The 19,013-nt window shown below is 42.0% G+C and overlaps 1 protein-coding gene across 1 annotated transcript in view; it reads right to left on the bottom strand.

Moving 5' to 3' along the window:
* Positions 1-18,445, bottom strand: part of UACA (uveal autoantigen with coiled-coil domains and ankyrin repeats) — a 140,391-nt gene extending 121,946 nt beyond the window's left edge. Inside the window, exons 1-2 of the mRNA XM_079912096.1 lie at positions 18,318-18,445; positions 5,736-5,860 (exon numbers count right to left, since the gene is read on the bottom strand). The gene's annotated coding sequence lies outside the window, so the exon portion shown is untranslated. The remainder of the gene's footprint in view (positions 1-5,735; positions 5,861-18,317) is intronic.
* Between the last annotated feature and the right edge of the window lie 568 nt (positions 18,446-19,013).

Below are 19,013 nucleotides of genomic sequence, written 5' to 3'. Positions count from 1 at the left end.
CAGGGGATGTTGGGATCTTATTTATATACCCCAAAGATCTTTCTGTTTCTACAGAAAAAACTGATCATAAATGACCAAGAGGGAAAGCAGAAGGGTATGAAGAGGATTGGGTTATAGTCTAGGGATAGAACTGACTTGCTAGTAGATTGGATACAGAGAGGATAATACCTTAGACAGCTAGGTGGACCGTGGTGCCATTGACTGAGTGGGAATGACTACAGGAGCTGTGTTTCAAAGGGGAAGTTAAGGGTTTTATTTTGGTCATGCTGGTTTGAACTTCCCATTGGGCGTCCAAGTGGGGCTATATCAAGTAGACAGCCTAAACAGCAACAGTGAAACTCATCGGAGAGGTGGGGCTGGAGACACAGATTTGGGAATCAAGGGCAAAGAAATAGACTTTAAGGCCATGGGACCAGATGAGCTCTGTTATGGAAGAGGGCCAAAGGCCAAGACATGGATACTGCAACATTTAGAAAACAAGCAGAGGAGAAGGCAAGGAGGAGGAGACTAAGAAGGAATGGCTAGAGAGCAGGCAGAAAACCAGAGGGTGGTGATGCAGCGGCCAAGAGAGGATGGTTTTTCAAAGTTCAGCCTTGCCAAGTAGCGCTGAAAGTTGGAGAAGCATGAAGACAGATGAGAGACCATTGGGTTTGGCGTCATGGACGGTACTAACAGCCTTGACAAACAGTTTCCCTCAGTTTGGGCTAAAGTAGGTTAAAGACAGAATGGAAGGTAATGGGGTGGAGACTATAATCAATGTGGTGTGAAGGGGAGCAGAGAAATGGGGATAGTAGCTGGAGGGTGACAAGAGGTCAGCAGAAGTCTTTTTAAGGTGGGAGCTACTAAAACATTTTTGTAAGCTGGGAGGAGAAGGATCCAGTAGAGGGGGAAGGATGGACGAAACAGAGAATGGGGATATTCATACAGATTAAGTCCTTGAGAAGGTAAAAAAGGGGTCTGATTCCTCACATAGAAGCTTGAATCCATCATCTGTAGTAACAGGAAGGAAGGCAGAAAATACAGGTACGGATATGTATAGGTTGGTATATTTAGCAGAAGGAAAAGAAGAAGGTCTCAACTGGGTTGCTTCTCTTTTCTCATGAATCATGATCATCAGTTAAAGGAAAGATGGGCAGTGAAGAAACAGGGCTTTCGGAAGTTTCAGGAGAAAGGAGAAAGTATTAAATAGCCAATATCTTTCAGTCTTACAACTCCAAAATATCAACTTGATCTTCCTGATCTAAGAGATCCTCAATGCTATTCTGGGAGTATGAAGATAAATACTCAACTAATCTCTTTCTACCAGCAAAGGGATCCACTCAGACAGGGACCACCAATATCTAAACCACCAAGCAGCAAATATTGGTTAATTTGTGTTCCTGAGCTGTATAGGGATCGGTCAAAATATTTGTCCACCAAAATACCACATCTTACCTTATTGTGTGTATGTACCTCACAGCACAAAGTGCTACTACTACTGTTACTACATGATAACTAAAATTTATTGAGATACTACCATGTACCAAGCACTGTGCCAAGTTCTTTACATGTGTTATTTCTTTAATACTCCCAACAACGAAGCGAGCAGCATGTACTATTATTATCTCAGTTTTATAAGTGATGAATCTGAAGTTTACAAAGGCTAAATTATGTCAATATGAGAGACCATGAAGTTGTCCAGGAGACGGGAAGGACAGAGAGTCAGCAATTACTAATCATGCCACGTAATTACAAAAGTAGTTTGTAAATAAATGTAAAACCAAATCCTAATCAGTTATTCATGCTTGTTAATAATTTGCCCATAGAGAAAAAAAAATCTATAAAACCAAAACTGAAATCAAAGACCTATACCTGTAGATGGATAGGATTCACTATAGAAAGTCACAATACTTCAGAAAGTCCAACACTGAAAAATGGGAATTTAGAAACCCCTGTTGACTCAGCAAAGTCTGTCAAAGAGACTGAAAGACTGAACCAGTGGTGTAATGTTGGTGATTTAACAGCTGGCATTGTTTTTTGGTGGGGGGAATCCTGGTTGGCAGTGATTGCCGGTCTCCATGGTATAAATACTCCCACCTCGGAGTTCAAGCTAGCATGGAGTTCAACCAGCTCGTAAAAATCCCTTAAAATTTACAAATCAGCTGTTATAGGTTAGCTCCAGCACATCACTGGAAAAAACTAGTAAGAGCCCTTCTGCCACCACCAGACCTCATGCTTCCTTGGGTACGTCTAGCAACGATAACTTTGAGATCTCAGAATTTCAATTGGTCTGACATTATAGGCCCTCTCCTATGGGCCAAATGAATGAATTAAAAAGAAAACTCTAGCCCTGAAGAATACTGATTCTAATGTATTTTTGATATTATGGTTAGGAATGGGCGCAAGAGACCATCTTGTTCCAGTGTTTGTCTTTTGTTCATATTTTCTCCCTTTTTTCCAAAATATTGAAATAATGAAGTGAATAAGATATAATCACATATAGAGATTCAGAGTGGTCACTTCCTGTGTTTCAACATCCCTGTGTAATTCCCGGCCTATGTTCTTAAAGCCGTAGTTATACGGCTTCCTCAAGTAAGTGCTGAGAAGTTGGTGTTGACTTACTGGATAATGTGACTGAGTTTTCTGTATGAAAACAATTCACACAGAGAGATTTAGCTTAATATCACCTTAAACAAAGGATTCATTGACCTTCTAGTTTCAGGTTTAAGACTATGAATATTCACCAGAGTGGTGCATTTATAAAGTCATGGGTGATTGTTATGTGAACTTTCAAAAGTATGTCTTCCCAGTTTCATTCCTGGTTCATGTCAGAACAAGTATGGTTTACAGTCCAGGGCTGAAACAAGACTCTAGGGTGGAATCAAGTTTTCTTTCAGACATGTTCCCCAGATTTTTATTTTTTGCCAATGTTCCTGATATTGTAGGAGCACTGCATTCTCTTGTCCACTTTAAACAAAAATCTAGTCAATGCTGTCCAAAATTGAGATGCTAAATACATATTTCAAAAAACAATTGAAATAGCAAACAGCATCATTAAAAACAGGAAAAATTAAGCAACGTGAGAGTTTGTGATTGAGAAAATGAATTAATTCAATACTACCTTTTTTTAAAGTTTTTTTGATGAGGACTATTTTTTTTTATAAATTTATTTATTTGGCTGCATTGGGTCTTCATTGCTGCGCGCGGACTTCCTCTAGCTGCGGGGAGCAGGGGCTACACTTTGTCACGGAGCGCGGGCTTTTCACTTCGGTGGTTTCTCTTTGCGGAGCTTGGGCTCTAGGTGCGTGGGCTTCAGTAGTTGTGGCTCACAGGCTTAGCTGCTCCGCGGCATGTGGGATCTTTCTGGACCAGGGCTCGAACCCGTGTCCCCTGCATTGGAGGCGGACTCTTAACCACTGCACCACCAGGGAAGTCCCTGATGTGGACCATTTTTAAAGTCTTTATTGAATTTGTTACAATATCACTTCTGTTTTATGTTTTGGTTTTTTGGCTGCAAGTCACGTGGGATCTTATCTCCCTGACCAGGGATCGAAACTGCACCCCTGCATTTGGAAGGTGAAGTCTTAACCGCTGGACTGCCACAGAAGTCCCTTATTGAGTACCTTTCAAGTGCCAGGCATTGTTCAGACTCCTTGAGATTAATCATTGTTCCTGAAGGACAAAGAACCGAAAGTGAGAAGTGCCCATGTGGCTGGAACAGAATGAAAAAGGGCAAGAGATGGATATGAACTGAGAGATGTAAGGTGGAGTGGAAAGCTACATCATGTACTTCCCAGAAGGATATTATAAGGGCTCCAGACTTTTCTCTGAGGGACATGGGAAACCTCATCGGGGCTTTGCAGTAATCCAAGTGAGAGGCAGTACTGACCAGACCAGGGTAGTAGCAGTAGAGAAGTGATCAGATTCTGGATATACTTTGAAGATTAAGCTGATAAAAATTTCTGATGAATTGATAGGAAAGACGAGAGAGCCAATTAGGAATTGGAGCAACTAGAAGTTGTCATCACTGAGGTGAGGAAGGCTGTGGGTGGACCAGGTTGTGGCACAGGGACTAGAGTGGAGTGAAAGCCAGGAGGTGGATTTAAGAGATTTTGGAGAAAGAATTAATAGCCTTTGATGACTGACTTGGATGTAGTGGGTGGAAGAGTGGAAAGTTAATGATGACTTCCTGGTTTTTAACTTGCACACCTGGGTGAAATAATGTTACATTTTATTGAAAGGGCACAGCAGGAGCAGCAACAAGTTTGTGAGGTAAGACAGTTTGCTCAGCTTGGGATATGTTGAGCTAGAGTTGCCTATACTGCATCCTTATCTAGTAGCACGGAGGCTATTCGGGTCTGGAGCTAAAGATAAAATCTCAGATGTTGTCAGCAAATATAAATGGTAATCTGAGTCACAGGAATAGATAAGAAGGCCCAGGAAGGGTGTAGAGTAAGCCAAGCCTAGGACAGAGCCTCAGGAATGGCAGCTTTTAGAGGACGGATGGAGAAACCTAGGCCAGCAAACTCTAGGGTCACAGAGGCCAAATGTCAGTAAATATTAAGTGCAAGTGATATAGACAGAAGCCAATAGCCACTTTCCTTCTGACATCCTTACGCAGAACACAGCTTGTGGAATGCTCAGAACACTTCTGAGCCACACCCCTGCCCAATCTTCACTCAGGAGAGAGCAAATAAACCTGAGGGGCTGGACACAGCAAGGCTGTGTTTGCACCGTTGATCACAATTATTCGGGACATTTATTTGCTTTTATATCTTGGTGTTTCAATGAAACAAGGTGCAGAGAAGTTGATTATTATAGCAGTAAATCCTCTCTACTAGCAAATGCTCAACCCATTGATATGAGAACCATGGGTTTAGCTACATGATGGGGAAGGTCTGTATAATGATGTTTCCACAAAGAGCTCACATGCGATCCAGTGACTCTTAGAGGTCCTGCATGCTGATCTCCATGGCGTCTGTACTACACGCATGACATATCTGTTGGCAACCGAATGGCTCAGTTCAAAGCTGAGGCTAGCAAATTTGGGGTCGAGGGATCGTTAGTCTGTTCCTCATCTGTAGCCACATCTTGGACTATTCCCTTTGCACTTAATGTACAACTTCTGTCCATGGTTCAACATTCTTCTCAAATCTGGCTGCCATCACAAATCCTTCCTTCCTTGACCGTTTCAGCCTATGGGTCGTGTTCCTTCCTATGAACTTTTATCACAGTTTCTTTGTGCATCTGGTTCTTGATGATATCTGGTTTGAGATTAACTTTACTCTTGATCTTATTTCACCTCTGAGTTATTTGCTGTCATTAGAAAGAATATGGAAGGCCTTGACATCTTCTATTCATTCCCCTGGAAGCTCACATCCACCACTGTCCTTGGCATAGGTAATAACTAATTACCCATTATATATATAATATAGACATATATCTAATCATATATAAACATGATTGTGTCATGTTTATAGTGTTAAGGTCAAAAGTCATCCTACTCAGGACCAGTTACAGTCTGAAGCAATTCGTTAATTATTGAGGAAGGCATAGAAAAATAAGCTAAGATCATGTCTAGGCCAGGTACAATACAACAGTTTCATTTATTTCTTACATTTTAATGTAAAATTCAACAAATCAAAGAATCGCACATTACATAGTGATGATGCGCCAGTTATTGAGTTATTGCTTCTCATCTCCAAATCTACCCTTCATTGCCCAGCAAACCAGACGCTGTAAACATTTCTCTTTACCTGATGGCATGATGTTAAGCTTTGTCAGTAGAGGGTTCTGGAGGGACACTGCAAAAAAGCAGGAGAAAGGGACTTCCTTTCCTGGTTCGGATGTGCTTTCTTTTCTTCTTACTCTTGTGGCTTTCCTGTAGCAGAGGAAGAGGGGCGGGGTTGGTGGAGGCATACTCACCTCAAGCCAGTTTCCGTGGCACCCTACAGGCACTTCTGTGAAGTTCCACGAGCACCTTAGCTGACTTTCCAGTGAGACCAGCAGCACTCCCATGGGCAGCTCCTCAACAAGTTTTTCAAGTGCTGCCAGCCCCAGCCTGTAATACCTCAATGAATTCCTGTGCCATTCACTGGGTTACAGCTATAAGGCTTTATCTCAGCCTCGGGAGTGGGGACTCCCCAAATTTGTCCCTTCCTTGGGTGCTCTGCCTCAGCCCTGGAGTAGGTCCTAGGCCGCTCCCTGTATCTGCTGTTCCAGTATTCTTCAAAGTTTGCTCTACCCCTGAGTTGCTAGTTCTCTGTTATGAGTTAATCATTCTTTATATTAAACCTCCCCTGTTAAACCTCCATGTGGTTTCTGTCTCCTACCCTGAATGACAAAGGTAGAAGGAGAGAGGATCATTTCATACAACTCCCTCACTTTATAGGTAAGGAGATTAGACCAGAGGGACCAGAAAAGTAAATGCCTTGCCCAAGTCACACAGCTAGTGAGCACTAGAATCAGAGGAAGTGACATCACCTAATAGTCCTTCAAGTAGTGATTTCACTCGACTAAACAGGCATAATGGATACAATGAGTGAGTGGATTAATGAATTAAGGCTCTGAGAACAAGGCTTTGTTGGGGTAGATCAGGAAAGAGAAAGTATAAAGGCCCAGGAGTCTTTGATAGTAATGAAGAAAGTTATCACTGAAACAAGAAAAGTACACAGTTAGGAGAGGCCAAGACCTCTTAGCAAAGAATTCGCTAATTGCTTCACAATGGAACAGGCTAAACCAATAGCTTGACTTCAGGCCACAGATGGCCAGCGGGTTGGCCGCAGTTTCTTCCTTTCTTTTTTTTTTTCACATCTTTATTTGAGTATAAATGCTTTATAATGTTGAGTTAGTTTCTGCTGTACAAGAAAGTGAATCAGCTATACGTATACATATATCCCCATATTCCCTCCCTCTTGAGCCTCCCTCCCACCCTCCGTATCCCATCCCTCTCGGTCATCACAAAGCATGAGTTGATCTCCTTGTGCTATGCAGCAGCTTCCCACTAGCCATCCATTTTACATTTGGTAGTGTGTATATGTCCATGCCACTCTCTCACTTCGCCCCAGCTTCCCCTTCCCCCTCCCCGCCCCCTGTGCCCTCAAGTGGGTTCTCTGCCTGCGTCTTTATTCCTGCCCTGCCACTAGGTTCATCAGTACCACTTTTAAAAATTCCATAACGCGTTAGCATATGGTATTTGTTTTTCTCTTTCTGGCTTACTTTACTCTGTATGACAGATTCTAGGTCCATCAACCTCACTACTAATAATTCCGTTTCATTCCTTTTTATGTGAGTAATATTCTATTGTATATATGTGCCACATCTTCTCTATCCATTCATCTGTCGATGGACATTTAGGCTGCTTCCATGTCCTGACTATTGTAAATAGTGCTGCAATGAACATTGTGGTGCATGTGTCTTTTTGAATTATGGTTTTCTCAAGGTATATGCTCAGTAGTGGGATTGCTGGGTCATATGGTAGTTCTATTTTCAGTTTTTTAAGGAACTTCCATACTGTTCTCCATAGTGGCTGTATCAATTTACATTCCCACCAACAGTGCAGGAGGGTTCCCTTTTCACGACACCCTCTCCAGCATTTATTGTTTCTAGATTTTTTGATGATGGCCATTCTGACTGGGGTGAGGTTATACCTCATTGTGGTTTTGATTTGTATTTCTCTAATGATTAGTGATGTTGAGCCCCTTTTCATGTATTTGTTGGCCATCTGTATGTGTTCTTTGGAGAAATGTCTATTTAGGTCTTCCGCCCATTTTTGGATTGGGTTGTTTGTTTTTTTGAAATTGAGCTGCATGAGCTGCTTGTATATTTTGGAGATTAATCCTTTGTCAGTTGCTTCGTTTGCAGATATTTTCTCCCATTCTGAGGGTTGTCTTTTCATCTTATTTATGGTTTCCTTTGCTGTGCAAAAGCTTTTAAGTCTCATTAGGTCCTATTTGTTTATTTTTGTTTTTATTTCCCTTACTCTAGGAGGTGGGTCAAAAAGGATCTTGCTGTGATTTATGTCATAGAGTGTTCTGCCTATGTTTTCCTCTAAGAGTTTTATAGTGTCTGGCATTACATGTAGGTCTTTAATCCATTCTGAGTTTATTTTTGTGTATGGTGTTAGGATGTGTTCCAATTTCTTCATTTTACATGTACCTGTCCAGTTTTCCCAGCACCACTTATTGAAGAGGCTGTCTTTTCTCAATTGTATATTCTTGTCTCCTTTATCAAAGGTAAGGTGACCATATGTGTGTGGGTTTATCTCTGGGCTTTCTAACCTTTCCATTGATCTATATTTCTGTTTTTGTGCCAATACCATATTGTCCTGATTACTGTAGCTTTGTAATATAGTCTGAAGTCAGGGACCTTGATTCCTCCAGCTCCGTTTTTCTTTCTTAAGTTTGTTTTGGATATTTGGGATATTTTGTGTTACCATACAAATTGTAACGTTTCTTGTTCCAGTTCTGTGAAAAATGCTTTGTAATTTGATAGGGATTGCACTGAACCTGTAGATTGCTTTGGGTAGTATAGTCATTTTCACAATATTGATTCTTCCAATACAGGAGCATGGTATATATCTCCATTTGTTTATGTTATCTTTGATTTCTTTCATCAGTGTTTTATAGTTTTTTGAGTACAGGTCTTTTGTCTCCTTAGGTAGGTTTATTCCTAGGTATTTTATTCTTTTTGTTGTGGCGGTAAATGGGATTATTTCCTTAATTTTTCTTTCTGATCTTTCATTGTTAGTGTGTGTATAAGAATGCAAGAGATTTCTGTGCATTAGTTTTGTATCCTGCAAACTTACCAAATTCATTGATTAGTTCTAGTAGTTTTCTGGTGGCATCTTTAGAATTTTCTATGTATAGTTTCATGTCATTGTCAAACAGTGACAGTTTTACTTCTTCTTTTCCAATTTATATTCTTTTTATTTCTTTTTCTTCTCTGATTTATGTGGCTAGGACTTCCAATACTATGCTGAATAATAGTGGTGAGTGTGGACATCCTTGTCTTATTGCTGATCTTAAAGGAAGTGCGTTCAGTTTTTCACCATTGAGAATGATGTTTGTTGTGGGTTTGTCATATATGGCTTTTATTATTTGAGGTAGGTTCCCTCTATGCCCAATTTCTGGAGAGCTATTATAAATGGGTGTTGAATTTTGTCAAAAACTTTTTCTGCAACTCTTGAGATGATCATATGGGTTTTATTCTTTAATCTGTTAATATGGTGTATCACATTGATTGTTTTGCATATATTGAAGAATCCTTGCATCCCTGGGATAATCCCACTTGATCATGGTTTATGATCTTTTTAATGTGTTGTTGGATTCTGTTTGCTAGTATTTTGTTGAGGATTTTTGGGTCTATGTTCATCAGTGATATTGGTCTATAATTTTCTTTTTTTGTGATATCTTTGTCTGTTTTTGGTATCAGGGTGATGGTGGCCTCCAACACGCTTGGGAGCGTTCCTCCCTTTGCAATTTTTTGGAAGAATTTGAGAAGGATAGGTGTTAGCTGTTCTCCAAATGTTTGATAGAATTCACCTGTGAAGCCGTCTGGCCCTGGACTTTTGTTTGTTGGAAGATTTTAAATTACAGATTCAATTTCATTATCTGTGATTGGTCTGTTTATAATATCTAATTCTTTCTGGTTCAATCTTGGAAAGTTGCACTTTCCAAGAATTTGTCCATTTCTTCCAAGTTGTCCATTTTATTGGCATAGAGTTGCCTGTAGTAGTCTCTTATGATCTTTTTTATTTCTGTGGTTTCAGTTGAAATCTCTCCTTTTGCATTTATAATTTTATTTTATTTTTTTAATTTATTTTTATTTTTAATTTTATTTTATATTTTTTGTGGTACACGGGCCTCTCACTGCTGTGGCCTCTCCCATTGTGGAGACAGGCTCCAGACGTGCAGGCTCAGCGGCCATGGCTCATGGGCCTAGCCACTCCGTGGCATGTGGGATCTTCCTGGACCAGGGCACGAACCCGTGTCCCCTGCATTGGCAGGCGGACTCTCAACCACTGCGCCACCAGGGAAGCCCCATTTCTAATTTTATTAATTTGCGTCCTCTCTCTTTTTTTCTTGATGAGTCTGGCTAAAGGTTTATCAATTTTGTTTATCTTCTCAAAGAACCAGCTTTTAGTTTATTGATCTTTGCTACTGTTTTCTTCATTTCTATTTCTTTTATTTCTGCTCTGATCTTTATGATTTCTTTCCTTCTACTAACTTTGGGTTTTCTTTGTTCTTCTTTTTCTAGTTGCTTTAGGTGTAAGGTTAGATTGTTTAGTTGAGATATCTCTTGTTTCTTGAGGTGAGCTTGAATTGCTATGAACTTCCCTCCTAGAACTGCTTTTGCTGTGTCCCATAGGTTTTGGATCATTGTATTTTCATTGTCATTTGTTTGTAGGTATATTTTTATTTCTTCTTTGATTTCTTCAGTGATCTCTTGGTTATTTAGCAATGCACTGTTTAGCCGCCATGTATTTGCGTTTTTTACATTTTTTTTCCTGTAATTGATTTCTAATCTCATAGCGTTGTGGTTGGAAAAGATGCTTGATGTGATTTTAATTTTCTTAAATTTTCAAGGCTTGATTTGTGACCCAAGATGTGACCTATTCTGGAGAACATTCTGTGTGCACTTGAGAAGAAAGTGTATCCTTCTGCTTTTGGGTGGCATGTCCTAAAAATATCTATTAAGTCTATCTGGTCTATTGTGTCATTTAAAGCTTGTGTTTCCTTATTTATTTTCTGTCTGGATGAACTGTCTATTGGTGTAGGTGCGATGTTAAAGTCCCCCACTATCATTGTGTTACTGGATGGTTGTTAGCATTTGCCTTATGTATTGAGGTGCTCCTCTGTTGGGTGCATAAATATTTATAATTGTTATGTTTTCTTCTTGGATTGATCCCTTGATCATTATGTAGTGTCCTTCCTTATCTCTTGTAACAGTCTTTATTTTAGAATCTATTTTATCTTATATGAGTATTGCTCCTCCAGCTTTCTTGTGATTTCCATTTGCATGGAATATCTTTTTCCATCCCCTCACTTTCAGTCTGTATGTGTCCCTAGGTCTGAAGTGGGTTTCTTGTAGACAGCATATATAAGGGTCCTGTTTTTGTATCCATTCAGCCAGTCTATATCCTTTGGTTGGAGCATTTAATCCATTTACCTTCAAGGTGATTATTGATATGTATGTTCCTATTATCATTTTCTTAATTGATTTGGATTTGTTTTTGTGGGTCTTTTTCATCACTTGTGTTTCCCACTTAGAGAAGCTCCTTTAGCATTTGTTGTAAAGTTGGTTTGGTGGTGTGAGTTCTTGTAGCTTTTGCTTGTCTGTAAAGCTTTTGATTTCTCCATTGAATCTGAATGAGATCCTTCCTGGGTAGAGTAATCTTGGTTGTACGTTTTTCCCTTTCTTCACTTTAAATATGTCCTGCCACTCCCTTCTGGCTTGCAGAGTTTCTGCTGAAAGATCAGCTGTTAACCTTATGGGGATTCCCTTGTATGTTATTTGTTGCTTTTCCCTTGCTGCTTTTAATATTTTTCTTTGTATTTAATTTTTGATAGTTTGTTTAATATGTGTCTCGACATGTTTCTCTTTGGGTTTACCCTATATGGCACTCTCTGAGCTTCCTGGACTTGATTATTTCCTTTCCCATGTTAGGGAAGTTTTCGACTATAATCTCTTCAAATATTTTCTCAGATCCTTTCTTTTTCTCTTCTTCTTCTGAGATTGCTATAATTCGAATGTTGGTGCATTTAACGTTGTCCCAGAAGTCTCTGAGACTGTCCTCAGTTCTTTTCAGTGTTTTTTCTTAATTCTGCTCCCCAGCAGTTATTTCCACCATTTTATCTTCCAGTTCACTTATCTGTTATTCTGTTATTATCAGTTATTCCGCTATTGATTCCTTCTAGAGTATTTTTAATTTCATTATTGTGTTGTTCATCACTGTTTGTTTGCTCTTTAGTTCTTTGAGATCCTTATTAAACGTTTCTTGTATTTTCTTCACTCTGTTGCTGAGATTTTGGATCATCTTTACTATCATTACTCTGAATTCTTTTTCAGGTAGGTTGCCTATTTCATCTTCATTCATTTGGTCTTGCTCCTTCATCTGTAACATATTTTTTGTTGTTTCAATTTTTTTTTTTTGATGGGTGGGGCTGTATTGCTGTCTTACTGGTTGCTTGGCCTGAGGCATCCAGCACTGGAGTTTACTGACAGTTGGGTGGAGCCAGGTCTTGGTGCTGAGATGAGGACCTCCAGGAGGCCTCACACAGATTAATATTCCCTGGGGTCTGAGGTTCTCTGTTAGTCCAGCAGTTTGGACTCGGGGCTCCCACCACAGGAGCTTGGGCCCAACCTCTGGCCTAGGAACCAAGATCCCAGAAGCCATGTGGTGTGGCAAAAAGAAAAGAAAAGAAACAAAGGAGCAGTACAATAACAGAATACAAAATGAAATTAAATTAAAATTAGAAAGATAAAAAATATATTAGGAAAAATAAAAATATAACTGAAACAACTGCAACAAGGTAAAACAAAACCACAACAGAATAAAGAGAAAAATAAAGGAGGGGGAGCAAACCAAAAGGAGCAGAACAAGAACAAAGTGTAAAGAATAAAATAAAATTAGAAAAATAAAAGATTTATTAGAAAAAATAAAAATATAAATGTATCAACAACAAGGTAAAACAGAACCCCAACCTAAAAGAAAAAAAAACACAAAGTGCTGGGGCTATGTTGGGCGGAGTTTAGGCGGGGGTGGGGCGGTGGCGGTGGAACTTAGGCAGGGGTGGGGTTTAGGGTGGGGCGGGACCTAGGCAGGGCTGCGGTGGAGGGGTGTGGTGGGGTGATGTTTAAGTGTGGGGCGGGGCCTCTGCTTAGGACCTGCACCGAAGGGGAGAGGCAGCACATCCAAAGGGGGGCTTCCAGAGTGTGGAGTTCCGGAGTTTGGCGGTAGGGCTCTGGGTGAGGGTGTGTGGGTGGGGTTCAGGCCAGTGCAGTTGGACGGAGGGGGTCTTCGAGTGTAGAGGTGGGGCCCTGGGTGGGGGTGTAGGGGCTGGGCTTGGGGTCTGCATGGCAGGAGGGAGGCTCTGAGGGCAGAGGATTAGGTCCGGGAGCCTGTTGGGACCTAAGTGGACAGGGAAAGCGCTGGCTGCGTTCCCTTCCGTTCCTCTGCCCACCTCCCCCAGGGTCTCCCACAAAGCCACTGGACCCCTATCCGTGGGTGTGTCCTGCTGGATGTTGGAATTCCTCCCCTCCCCCAGCTGCCCCTTAGGGGTGCCGGTCCCGTAAGTCTGGCATTTACTTTTGCTCCCCCTTCCCTCCCTCTCACTCCCTCAGGATCCAGGCGGCTGGAGGGGGGGCCTCAGTGGGCAGAGGATCAGGCCTGGGATCTCAGCAGGCGCTCTGGGGGCCCAGGTGGGCAGGGGAAATGGTGGCCATGCTCCCTTTTGATCCTCTGCCCTCCCAATGGTTCCCCCCTTCCTCCTGTGGGCGTGGCATCCCTTCCCCTCCCCCAGCCTCCCCTCAGGGGCGCCAGTCCTGTTCCACCTCCACTTCTCCTCCCCCTTCACTTTCCCCCATGCCCCATGTCCTACCCGATTGCTGGGGGTTCCTCTCGTCCCCTTAGGTGTCCATGGTCCCCCAACAGTGCATGGTAGGTGCCCTAGTTGTGCAGAGACGCGAATTTCGTGTCCGCCTAGTTTGCCATCTTGACTCTGCCCCTGAAGGTAATTTCTTAAGGGCATTTGCTTTCCAGGTTCCTGAGCCTGGGGCATCCTTGGCCAAAAGTCATGTCTGTGTATCCCAGTGCCCACCCACTGTCTTTTCAGATCACCCAGACTGTCTGAATATTCACCCGATGGTGACAGCTTCCTGGAAGGGTCCCAACCTAATTGGTTTGTGGTATCCTAGAGAAGGCAGCTGTCTATTGTGGGTGAACCCTAATGGCACTGGAGAGGGGCCCTCCAGAACCAGCCCCATCTCCCACTGACACTCATGAGATTCCCCACAATCCACAAAGCAATGGTTTGGATTTTGTAATTAATAGTTTGTCTTTTATAAGATGGTTTTGGCATAGTGGGTGCCAATACACAGTCTCTTTGAAGCATTGGCGGGGGTCCAGGAGTTGCTTCTAGTTTTTAAGTAGGGCATGTTTGGATAGCAAGAAAAGGAAGGCCTGTCTAGCATTGTGATTAGAATAAGAAGGTGGTAGGAAGGGTTAGCCTCAGGGAAACTTATTTTGTACAAGTTGTTTTGGCAAGTTCAGTAAAAGGGAGGGAATTCCAGGGGTAACAGGACAGAGTGGAAAGTACACTAGCCTTGAAGTCCAGCTCCCACATGCCAAGTCCCGGCTCTGCTACTAACTGGTTGTATGATCCTGGGCAAGTCACTTCACCATGGGAGCCTCAATACTCTCCACTATGAAAGGTTGAACAAAATGATTTCTGGACCCCAGCAACAACATTCTATGAGACTATGGGATTCAGAGGCTCCTGGAAGGAAATAGGAAAGCCCCCCTCCTCTTCATCCACTGCTCCCTTCAAGAAGTTGACTACTGTGTGTTGCAGAGTGAATATTATTCTTTAAAAGAATAAGGGTTTCACTTGTATCTATCTAGGAACAAATGGCCCAAAATGCTTTTTGTGCCCATTCATTCATTAAATTATGCTCTGAGCACCTTCCAGGGCTGAGGAAAGCCGGCAAGTCCAAATCATCTTTCAGGTTCACACTCAAAGCTCTCCTCTACAATGCTTTCCTGCTCACTGGCACACTTTCCTTCTTTTCTGTAGTCATAGCATTTAGCATCCGTTCAACTCATTTCATAATTCATCCTATAACCCATAGAATTTACCAGTTAAATTGTTACTTTATGTATCTCAAGCCTTGCTCTCACAGCCTTATTTCATTAATTCATTAATCCATTTATAGAGACATTTGTCATGTCTCTATAACTAGACTGTGAGAGCTCAAGGGTAGGAACTGGATCTTATGCTTTGTATCTCCCACAGAGTCAAGTTCAGTGTCCTGTTCACCGTTAGTGCTCAATGAATGATCCTTAACTGATTGGTTCATTAGCACTGTGGATGTACAAAGGCATGAAAGAGGAAGCTCTTGTCCTCAAGAAAGATTCAGTCTAAATGAAGGATACAGTCCAACCTGAAGAGTTACATGACAATGCAAGCAATATCCCTTGGCCTGTGATTCATTGTAATTAAATGCAGTAGGCCAGTGATTCCCAAACTTTGTACCTTGAATCCCTTGTAATTTATGGGTTGAATTGAGCATCAAAAATCCATATAAGATGGGCTTCCCTGGTGGCGCAGTGGTTGAGAGTCCGCCTGCTGATGCAGGGGACACGGGTTCGTGCCCCGGTCCGGGAAAATCCCACATGCCGCAGAGCGGCTAGGCCTGTGAGCCATGGACACTGAGCCTGCGCGTCCGGAGCCTGTGCTCCGCAACAGGAGAGGCCACAACAGTGAGAGGCCCGTGTACTGCAATAAAAAAAAAAAAAAAAAAATCCATATAAGATGACTCAGACACATCTCAGAAGGTGCATATATTTGCTGTTCAAATATATGTTATGATTGGCAAAATATATAGCTACTTAAAAGCCTGGGATTCTATGCTATCCTTTAGTCATCATGAATGTTTATAATAGGTTCTAAAAGAACAATTATTTTCATGTGGGTTATGAGAACATTTTGTTGAAGTTAAAAAAGAGAAATTATCATACCCAAATAGGGTTGTTCAAACCACTGGCATAGACAGCCAAAATTTAGAAAAGAAAATGAACATATTAGCCTAGGTGGGTCAAAGGATGTTTGTTTGTTTTTTTTCCTGAAAGAGATGAGATTTGAATTGATCCTTGAATAATGATTAAGTTTTTAACAGCAAGGGCATATCTGAGGTTCAACACATTTCACATGTCCCAATGTATATAAAAGAAGAAAGGCCACAAGACTCATACCTACATGCTAAAGTTCTCTCCATGACAGGTCATGATACTTCAAGAGCAGAAAGTACAGAGATGAACTGGAGCATAGGTGGATGTAGACCTCACGTTACTTAACTTAAAGAACATCCAGAAAATTAGCAAAGGCACGAGAAACCATTCACCTTAGCAATGTATACCAATCAATCAGACTTTAAAACTTACTTGTTTCCGATTATTTTTTAAGTGCATCTTCTAAGCACTGTAGACAACTGTACACATCCTCAAAAGTTAATGAGGGAAACGTGTACAAGGAATTATGTATACAGGATTGTACTGAAGTACAATGGCTTTTATTTGTCATCAAAAGTGGATGGAGAAATGGGTATTAGTCCAAGATTTTCCAACAAACTAGCTGTGAATCACTTCTTGGGCACAAGTCACATCATTTTTCTAGGCTTTGATCTGACATAATGAGGGGTTGGACCAAAGAATCTTTCAGGTCTCTTCCTGTTGGCATGTTTCTGCCTTTTGGTTGGTGACTGTGGTAGGAAGAGCCATCTGTCCGCAGGGGAGCTGGCTGGTCCCACTGCTCAGGCCTCTGTCCTAGGAGAAGTGGACAAGGGAGTTACCCAAAATGGTGAGCAGAGGAAAAGCAGATGACTTTCCCAACGCATCTGCAAAAAGTCCCGAAAGGCTCTCATTCTTACAGTAATCCTTTTGTGAAAGTTGTTCTCTTTGCAAGAGGTAGCACTTCACACTCTCCCTTTCTGACTTTTTCCTTTAGGTTAAAATTTGCCAGGGAGCCCGATTTCTTTCTTTCTTTCCTTGAACTTGGTTTCACTCACATCACAGCTGCTTGTTCACTCCCCTGCACTCTGGAAGGAGATCACATAAATTGACCTAGGTCTTTTGGAAAACTTTTCTGCATGAAGGATCACAGGCTTGAAAATATTCATAGCCCTTTATCTTATAATCCTAAGATAGCAATCTTAAGGAAGTAATTCTATAATAAATGTCATTAAACATTCAGGCATAAAGATGTTCATCATCAAGTTGTATAATTTATAATTGTAAAATATTAGAAGCAACCTCAGAAGAGGGGGATGGTTAAGCCGTAGATTATTGAAGCGATGAAATATTGTGTTGACAAATGGTCTTAAAGAGTTTGAAATAAAAACTTGGAGACTGCTTATTTTCCAAAGTGATAAGTGGAGAGAGTGGGAGACAAAATTGATTGTATGCTATGATTTTAACTCTGTAAACCAAAAAAATGAATAAAAAATATCCAAAAAAAAATCAAAATGTTAGCAGTGGTATTTCTGGAGGCTGGGATTCTTTCTGGCTCATATTCATCTATTTTTTTATCAATAAGCTTTTATTATTATCAGAATAAAAATATGATTCAAATATAAAGAAACAAAATGACAAAATATTAACAATGAAACCTCCTAATGAAGGGAATACGATTGTTATTTATTTTCTTCTTAATATTTTTCTGCATTTTCCAAGTTATATATTATTTATATAATCAAAGAAAAATAATTTAAGACAGCCCATGGTGCAGGAGACCCTCCCAGGATGATTCTCATGGGGCTCCTACACCAATTCCCTACCTCCACGGTGGCCCTGATGAAATGGTGGAGTACAGCTCATCAGCAGCTCAATGGCCTGCCAAAGTGACCCAGGCCAGAAGGTGCTCTACTGTGCTTGTCTCTAAATTTAGACTACAGGTGGCAGGAAGGACACAGGAGGAAGTATCAAGACCCAAGGGGGTGGCTGCTTAGCAAGTCTCAGAAACTTAAATCCGGGTTGTGCTGTTGAATGGAAACGGCACTTCCAAACTTCTTGGCCAACCAGTGCCGCTTGTTTATCCTGAGAACTGGAGGTGGACTCACCAGTCCACATGAATGCCCAGCCCATGCACCACCAGCAAGAGTCAGCCGAGGCCAGTTGCCAGCTGGACCAGTGACTCCATTAGAGATGTAGGGGTGTGCTCTGCCCCTTCCCTCTGCTGCTCTAAAGACAGGCAGACTCCACCTGCTGGGAGGTCAGACTCCCAGCAGATTCCAGGCTGGACAAAACCCAGGAAACAATCAGGAGTTCTGCCCTTCATCACAAACATCTGGCTCTGCAGTGGGAAGCACATTTGTCTTCCAGCTCTTCCACTAACTAGCTGGGGGACCTTGGACAAGTGGCATGATTTGTGCCTCAGTTTCCCCATTTGTCCTCGAGATGGGACCTGGCATATAGCTGATGCTTGATAAATGATGATAAAGGGTAAGATAGGGTGGGTCTCATCAAGCAGGCCCCTGGGGAATGCTCACGTCGGCTTCTCCCGCTTGAGAAGAGACATATGGTACGGCATTCCCTTGCCCTACCACACCCATACCCTGCTTACCTGAGACCAGTTCTCTTCTGTCCGAGGAGGCACTTTTCTGGCTTTCCTCTTGGTAGGCAGGCACAAAATGGACAACCCAGCCTACAATTAGGCATTACTCAGTCTTGTCTCCAGTGTCACCAGCCCAACTTCATTCAATACCTGTTCAAACACATGTTAAAGAAATAGGTAATAAGCAGAGCTGGAAACGTATGTGAAAGACCCAGTACTTGCCCTTACCAAGCTCACTGCTCAGCCAGAGGAGAGAGAACTAGTTATGATTGAAAGTGCTACGTATAAAGGAGAAGCCTGTACCAAGTGCTCCCTGGGGGCCTCGGATTGAGGGGATGGGGGAGGGGGATGGGAAGGGTGAGACAAATCTTCACCTTTTTTTTTTTTTTCGGTACGTGGGCCTCTCACTGTTGTGGCCTCTCCTGTTGTGGAGCACAGGCTCCGGATGCGCAGGCTCAGCGGCCTTGGCTCGTGGGCCCAGCCGCCCCGCGGCATGTGGGATCTTCCTGGACCGGGGCACGAACCCGCGTCCCCTGCATCGGCAGGCGGACTCGCAACCACTGCGCCACCAGGGAAACCCCAAATCTTCACCTTTGAAGGGATGCTGGAGGAGGAGCAATCTGCCTGACAAATGGTTCACAGTTGAATGAGAACTAAAGGAAGAGGACCTGGTGACGAGAAAGGGAAATTTTGCCTGTTCCAGGG

This window comes from Stenella coeruleoalba (genome assembly GCF_951394435.1).
Source record: "Stenella coeruleoalba genome assembly, chromosome: 2".
Classification (NCBI taxonomy): Eukaryota; Metazoa; Chordata; class Mammalia; order Artiodactyla; family Delphinidae; genus Stenella; species Stenella coeruleoalba.
The sequence above is the reverse complement of the archived record's forward strand: the minus strand, read 5'-3'. Positions and strand labels throughout refer to the sequence as shown.